Source organism: Mustela nigripes, chromosome 15 (genome assembly GCF_022355385.1).
Source record: "Mustela nigripes isolate SB6536 chromosome 15, MUSNIG.SB6536, whole genome shotgun sequence".
Classification (NCBI taxonomy): domain Eukaryota; kingdom Metazoa; phylum Chordata; class Mammalia; order Carnivora; family Mustelidae; genus Mustela; species Mustela nigripes.
The window spans coordinates 53,780,987-53,788,201 of record NC_081571.1 but is presented as its reverse complement, the minus strand read 5'-3'; the positions used below and the strand labels follow the sequence as shown (position 1 = coordinate 53,788,201).

Sequence of the window (7,215 nt, the reverse complement as noted above, 5' to 3'; positions counted from 1 at the left end):
GTTCTAGTAAAACTAGTTATAGTAGCAGGGATAATAAAGGAATGGAAAGAACAACTGTGAGCTAATGGTGGCCATTACTAGAGTCCGTGGGCATGGACCATAGAGGCTAGTCAACTACTGGAAAGACAGTTTGACTATAAACTTCAAAAGGAGAAGTCTTGTGGTAGGTAGTTGTAGTTGTTTGTTCACAGTGCTAAAACAATGCTATCCAGGGAACAGCACTGGGGAGCAAAGAGTCCCTTTCCTGCACATTTGAATTTAGACAAATAAAAGACAAAATAAAAGACAAATAAAAGAAGAGAAAGCCTACTTTCTCTTCATTATTAATGGAGCTTCTGTGGCTTCCCTCTTTTTATGAAAAGCCACTTCTGATGAAATGTTATTGTTCCATTCTCTACAAAGTGATGGGCATCTCCAATACCTGTAGTAACTCCAGCAGGTTTCAGGTGTCAGGACCTATAATTTCAAAAAGCCTCCACCAGTTACAGAATTCGCACTGTTTCCATGCATAAGATTTGTGAACCAACCTCGGCATCTGCATAAAAAATCACATTTCCTTAAAAAAGAGCTTTATTAGTAACACTGAGCTGAATTGCATCCCCTAAAAAAGATATGTCGAAATCCTAACCCTCAGTGCCTCAGAATATAACCTTATTTAAAAATAGAGTCACTGCAGAGATAACTAAGTTAAAATGCGGTCATTAAGTCAAAATGGAGTCTAACCCACGACTGATGTCCTTATAAAAGGGGAATGTGGACACAGATACAAACATGCATAAGGAAAGACAATATGAAGAGAGGGAAGAAGAGACTATGTGACAAATAGAAGGAGACAGGAATGATATCTATATTCTATAGATATATCTATATCCCATCGATAAGCCAAAGATTGCCAGTGATCCTCCAGAAGTTGGGAGAGAAGCACAGAACAAACTTCCCTTTACAGTTCTCAGAGGGAATCAAGGCTACCCATTTTCAACCTCTACATCCAGAACTGTGAGACAATAAATGTCTGTAATTTTAAGCCACCCAGTTCTTGTTACTTTATTATGCAGGCAAAGCAAACAAATGTACTCATTAATATATCCCTTTATTTTTTAAAGATTTTATTTTTAAGTAATCTCTACATGGGGCTTGAATTCACAACCCTAAGATCAAGAGTCATATACTCTAAGGACTGAGCCTGCCAGGTGCCCCAATATATCATTTTTATTACTAGTTTCTAATATACAATAGAAAAGAACTAGATGTGGAGTATCCCGAATACTATTTTTATTCCAAACAGAAGCAATTGCTTTTGGTCTCTCAGAGAACATATCTTTATGTTTGAGCAAATACCTTTAAGCTTCTATAGGCAATTTTCTTAATATGACTCATCACCAAGATTTTCTAGAAGTTACAATTTCTCTCAAATTTCCATCTGAGCTTACAACATCATACATTAACTCCTTGAGTTCGTAGCCTATAGGGAAATAATCCTGCTTGCAACAGATCACAATGCAGCAAGCATATCAATAGGTAACTCAGATTATTGTGTTTGATATCTTTCTTATTTTATAATTTTCTGTGGAGATGAAGTACAAACCCAAGTAAATCTGCCTCATTTTTTAAAAAAATCTATTTATTTGACAGAAAGATATCACAAATAGGCAGAGAGGCAGGCGGGGGGGGGGGGGGAGCAGGCTCCCCTCCGAGCAAAGAGCCCGATGCAGGGCTCAATCCCAGGACCCTCGGATTGTGACCTGAGCCGAAGGCAGAGGCCTAACCCACTGAGGCACCCACGTGCCCCAAATCTGCCTCATTTTAATCTGTGACTCCTCCTTTTCAACTTTAGGTATTTCTAGTTAGACTCTGATGGAAAGTCGCTAATTATGACTTCTATCAAATCTGGAAGCAGCTTTGCCAACTAGTAACAAAAAGGCATTCCTACTGAAAGAAATGTTTTTGTTTGTTGCTCAAATATGTAGTGTATGCTCGGCAAAATGTGCAGTTTCCACTCTTTAGTTTACTCTTTCTTTTCCCTTGAGAGTAATAAGAGTATTACCAAAAGTATTGTCTGAAAGTTCCAGATCAGAAGATGAGAAAGCAAATTCTTTCTGAATGGCTTAATTTTGTTTATAAGCCTTACTATTGTTTCTCTTCTTCAGGACTAGGAAGAGGAAGAAATTTATTTCAGTCTTAATTCCATCACAAGAGCATCTTTGTTGAACCAACCAGAGCCAGTTACTATTGTGTGGGTAGTGTGTGTGGCAGTTGAATGAAACTGAAGACATTTGACACATTGTGAAGAAGTTTATTCAGTCTCTTGCCAACCACTAGAGTACCTAATTGCCAGGGAGAGTTTTTCCACCAATTTGAGATCTCAGAGCACTCTCTTTGCAAGAAATCTTGGCTTCAGTGAAAGTGCATCTGAGCCCATATTTTCTTTTCATTTTCTGTGGATGTTGTCTCTGTGTCTCTACCTTTCATGCATATTCAATCACTTCTTCCATCTGTTAAAAAAGAGTTTCTTTTCTATTTTTTTTTTTTTAGAAATAGAATTTCTATTTCTTTTTGGCAAACACTGCCAAATAACTTTTTTTAGCCTAGTTGACACACAAGTTTACCTTACTTTCAGGTGTACACCCTAGTAATTTGATAAGCTTATCATTCTGCCTATGTTCACTATAAGTATAGCTATCAACTGCCCCATTACATCATTATTATAATACCATTGACTGCATTTCTTATGCTCTGCTATTATTTTATTTTAATCCCAGTATAGTTAACATATGGTGCTTTATTAGTTTCAGGTGTAAAATACAGCGATTCAACAATTCTATACATTACTCAGTGCTCATCACAATAGTATACTCTTAATCCCCATCACAGTTTTCACTCATCTCACCACCCACCTCCCATCTGGTAACTGTCAATTTGCTCTCTATAGTTAAGAGCCTGTTTTTTGTTTTCTTTGGCTTTGTTTTGTTTTTCTGGTTTGTTTCTTTTTCCCTTTGTTCCTTTGTGGTTTTTTTTCTTAAATTCCACATATGAGTGAAATCATATGATATTTCTCTTTCTCTGACTGACTTACTTCACTCAGCATTATGCCCTCTAGGTCCATCCATGTTGTTGCAAATGGCAAGATGTCATTCTTTTTATGACTGAAATTTTATATATATACATATATATGTGTGTGTGTGTGTGTGTGTATCTTCCTTATTCATTCATCTATTGATGGACACTTGGGCTGCTTCTATATCTTGGCTATAAACATAGAGGGGTATATATCTTTCCAATTACTGTTTTCATATTCTTTGGATAAATACCTAGTAGTATAATTATGAGATCATATGATAAGTCTATTTTTAATGTGTTGAGAAACCTGCCTACTGTCTTCCACAGTGGCTGCACCAGTCTGTATTACTACCAAAAGGGAGCAAGATTCCCACTTTTTCCACTTCCTCACCAACACTTGTTTCTTTTGTTTTTCATTTTAGCTATTCTGACAGTATGAGGAGATATCTCATTGTGGTTTTGATTTGCATTTCGCTGATGGTAAGTGATATTGAACATCTTTTCATGTGTCCGTTGCCCATCTGGATGTCTCCTTTGGAGAAATATCTGTTTATGTCTTCTTCCCATTTTTTAAGTGGATCATTTATTTTTTGGTGTTCAGTTGTATTTTGGATACTAACACTTTATTAGACTTGCCATTTGCAAATATCTTCTCCTATTCAATAAGTTGTCTTTTAGTTTTGTTGATTGTTTTCCTTTTCTGTGCAGAAGTTTTTATTTTGATGTACTCCCAATAGTTAATTTTTGCTTTTGTTTCCCTTGCCTTGGGAGACAAATCTAGAAAGACTTTGTTACAGCTGATGTCAAATTACTGCCTATGTTCTCTTCTAGGAATTTTATGGTTTCAGGTCTCCCATTTAGGTCTTTCCTCCATTTTGAATTTGTTTTTATGTGTGGTGTTACAAAGTAGTTGAGCTTCATTCTTTTGTATGTAGCTGTTCAGTTTTCCCAACACCTTTTATTGAAAAGAATACCTTCCCCATTGTATATTCTTGCCTCCTTTGTCATAGATTAATTGTCCATATAAATTTGAGTTTATTTCTGGACTCTCTATCTTATTCCATTGATTTGTCCTTTTTTGTGCCAGTACCATACTGTTTGATTACCACAGCCTTGTATTATACCTTGAAATCTGGAATTATGATACCTCTAGCTTTGTTATTTTTCAGAATTACTTTAGCTATTCAGTGTTTTCTGTGGTTCCATACAAATTTTACAATTATTTGTTCTAGTTCAGTGAAAAATGTTAGTATTTTGATCAGGGTTGGATTAAATCTGTAGATTGTTTTGGAGAACATGGATGTTTTGACAATATTTGTTCTTCCAATCCGTGAGCATGGAGTACCTTTATATTTGTTTGCATATTGTTCAATTTCTTTCATCAGTGTTTTATACTTTTCAGAGTACTAGTATTTCACCTCCTTAGTTAAGTTTATTCCTAAGCATTTTGTTATTTTTGGTGCAATTGTAAATAGTACTGCTTTTTCATTAATTTCTCTGTGATTTTGTTGTTAGTATACAGAAACACTATCAATTTCTGGGAATTAATTTTGTATCCTGTCACTTTACTGAATTCATTTATTACTTCTAATAGTTTTTTGGTGCAGTCTTTAGGATTTTCTACATATAGTATTCTGTCATCTGCAAATAATGACATTTAGCTTCTTCTTTACCAATGCGGATGCCTCTTATTTCTTTTTCTTGTCTGATTGCTATGGCTAGAAATTATAGTACTATGTTGAATAAAAGTGGCAAGAGTAGACATCCTTGCCTTCTTCCTGATCTTAGAGGGAAAGCTCTGTTTTTCACAATTACTGATGATGTTAGCTGTGGGTTTTTCATGTATGGCCTTTGTGATGTTGAGGTATGTTCCCTCAACCCCATTTTGTTGAGAATTTTTATCATGAATGGATGTTGAGTCTTTTAAAATATTTCTTCTACATCTATTGAGATGATTATATGATTTTTATCCTGTAATCTACTGATGTGGTATGTGATAATTGAATCATCCCTGCATCTCTGGAATAAATCCCACCTGATGTGGTAAATGATATTTTTCAAGTATTGTTGTGTGTGGTTTGCTAATATTTTGTTGAGGACTTCTGCATCTATGTTCATCAGGGATATTGGCCTATAGTTGTTTTTTCCCCCCCTGTGGTATCTTTTCTGGTTTTGATAATGCTGTGCTTATAGGATGCATCTGGAAGCTCTCCTTCTTCTCTATTTTTTGGAATAGTTTGTGGAGAATAGATATTAGCTCTTCTTTAAATGTCTGGTAGACTTCAATTGTGAATCCATCTGATCCTGCTTTTATTTTTGATAGTGTTTTTTTATTTTTTTAATTAATTTTGTTACATGTAATCAGTATGTTCAGATTTTCTATTTATTCCTGCTTCCATTTTGGAAAATTGTATGTTTCTAATATTTTGCCCATTTCTTCTAGGTTGTACAGTTTGTTGGCATATAATCAAAATTCTTTACTTCATATCATTTTCTAGGCACCTTAACTTGGCTCTAGCATAAGTAAAGTTCTCCAGAGAGAACATGAATGATCAAATAATAAAAAGGAGGTAGTCTACCTTTAAACAAGTTATTAAAGCAAATCGATAAACTAAGAAAAATGAATAATAGTTCATTTGCAAGTTTAATTACTGCATTTGCATAATTTTTAAATCCCAAAGTTGTTGTTTATAATTATGTTGTTATGTTGTTGACCAAATTATGCGAAATAAATGAAAATATAATATACAAATTTCTGTTCTTTTTCAGAAAACAAATTGTTTCTCCAATATTTCTAAAATTTCCTAATCCACAAGTCATAGCCATAAGCAAATGCAAATCAATGTATCTTGAGAACTAGAAGAATTTATACAAATTAGGAAGTGGTAAGTAAAGAGGCCACAACCAAAGTATGGTCTACAGTAGCAACATAGGAATGAGGTGACTGCACATTTCATCAATCCACTAAAATTAATGAGGCAATGTTATAGACATTTACAGCAAAAGATATGGTCATTATCCTGAAGGCTCCCATATCAACTTGATATTGAAGGCTAACCACTCTCTCCTGGGTTAGTCAAAATTTTATGACTGTCAGGCATTGGGAGAGGAAAGGTTTTATTGTTCTTCTTCAAAGGAAGAGAAACATTATAGTGAGGGGGTGGGGTTCACTAAGATTTTACCAATAGGAGTGGTAGTATAAAAATTAATACCCTGAGGTGGTCTGTAGTTATGAAGTACATTTTCAATTGCTTACATTCTCATGAGAAAGAACATTTCATAAATACCAGTAGCCAACTGTGGTAAATAATAGAGAAATAATTAAAAGGCACCTGAAAAATATTGCTAAAAGCTTTTAATCCCTGGTCAGACTAGAGATTTGAAAAGACAAAGATGACAAATATATCTTAAGAATCAAATGGTCGGGATCCCTGGGTGGCTCAGTTGGTTAAGCAGCTGCCTTCGGCTGAGGTCATGATCCCAGTGTCCTGGGATCGAGTCCCACATCAGGCTCCTTGCTCGGCAGGGAGCCTGCTTCTCCCTCTGCCTCTGCCTGCCATTCTGTCTGCCTGTGCTCACTCTCTCTCCCGCTCTCTGACAAATAAATAAAAAAATCTTTAAAAAAAAAAAAAAAGAATCAAATGGTCTTGTCTTCCAATCCTGGCTCCATCATTTATATACTATATGACCTCAGGAAAAGTGTCCCTATCTTCTGTTTGCACCTCAGACCTGTCACCTATAATAAGTGGAAAATATTGTGCTCACTTCAGAAGCAGATGTACTAAAATTGGAAAAACCCAGAGAAGATTAGCAAGGTCCCTGCAGAAGGATGACATATAAATTCATGAAGCATTCTATATTTTTTAAAAAGTGGAAAATATCACTATCTACTTCATAAGGTATGATGTTTAAATGAGATAACATCGCTTTTAACAATACTTAATTGAGAATTTGGCTCACAGTAACCACTACATAAATGTTAGCTTTCATATACTAGCAAAACACTAGTAAATATATATGATATATATTATTGTGCACATGATAATATATATAATGTGCATATAGTACATATGATTTAAATATATATGTATACATAATTGACTTCTATAATTGAATAGGTACCATTCAGTGAATTAACAAAAGGCAGATTGCCTAGAC

At 34.9% G+C, this 7,215-nt stretch overlaps 1 non-coding gene across 1 annotated transcript; it reads left to right on the top strand.

The window, feature by feature from the left end:
* The first annotated feature begins 6,814 nt into the window (after nucleotides 1–6,814).
* LOC132003018 (U6 spliceosomal RNA) lies at nucleotides 6,815–6,921 on the top strand. Its single transcript, XR_009400098.1, has one exon. It is a non-coding gene; the product is annotated as a U6 spliceosomal RNA (small nuclear RNA).
* The last annotated feature ends 294 nt before the right edge of the window (nucleotides 6,922–7,215 follow it).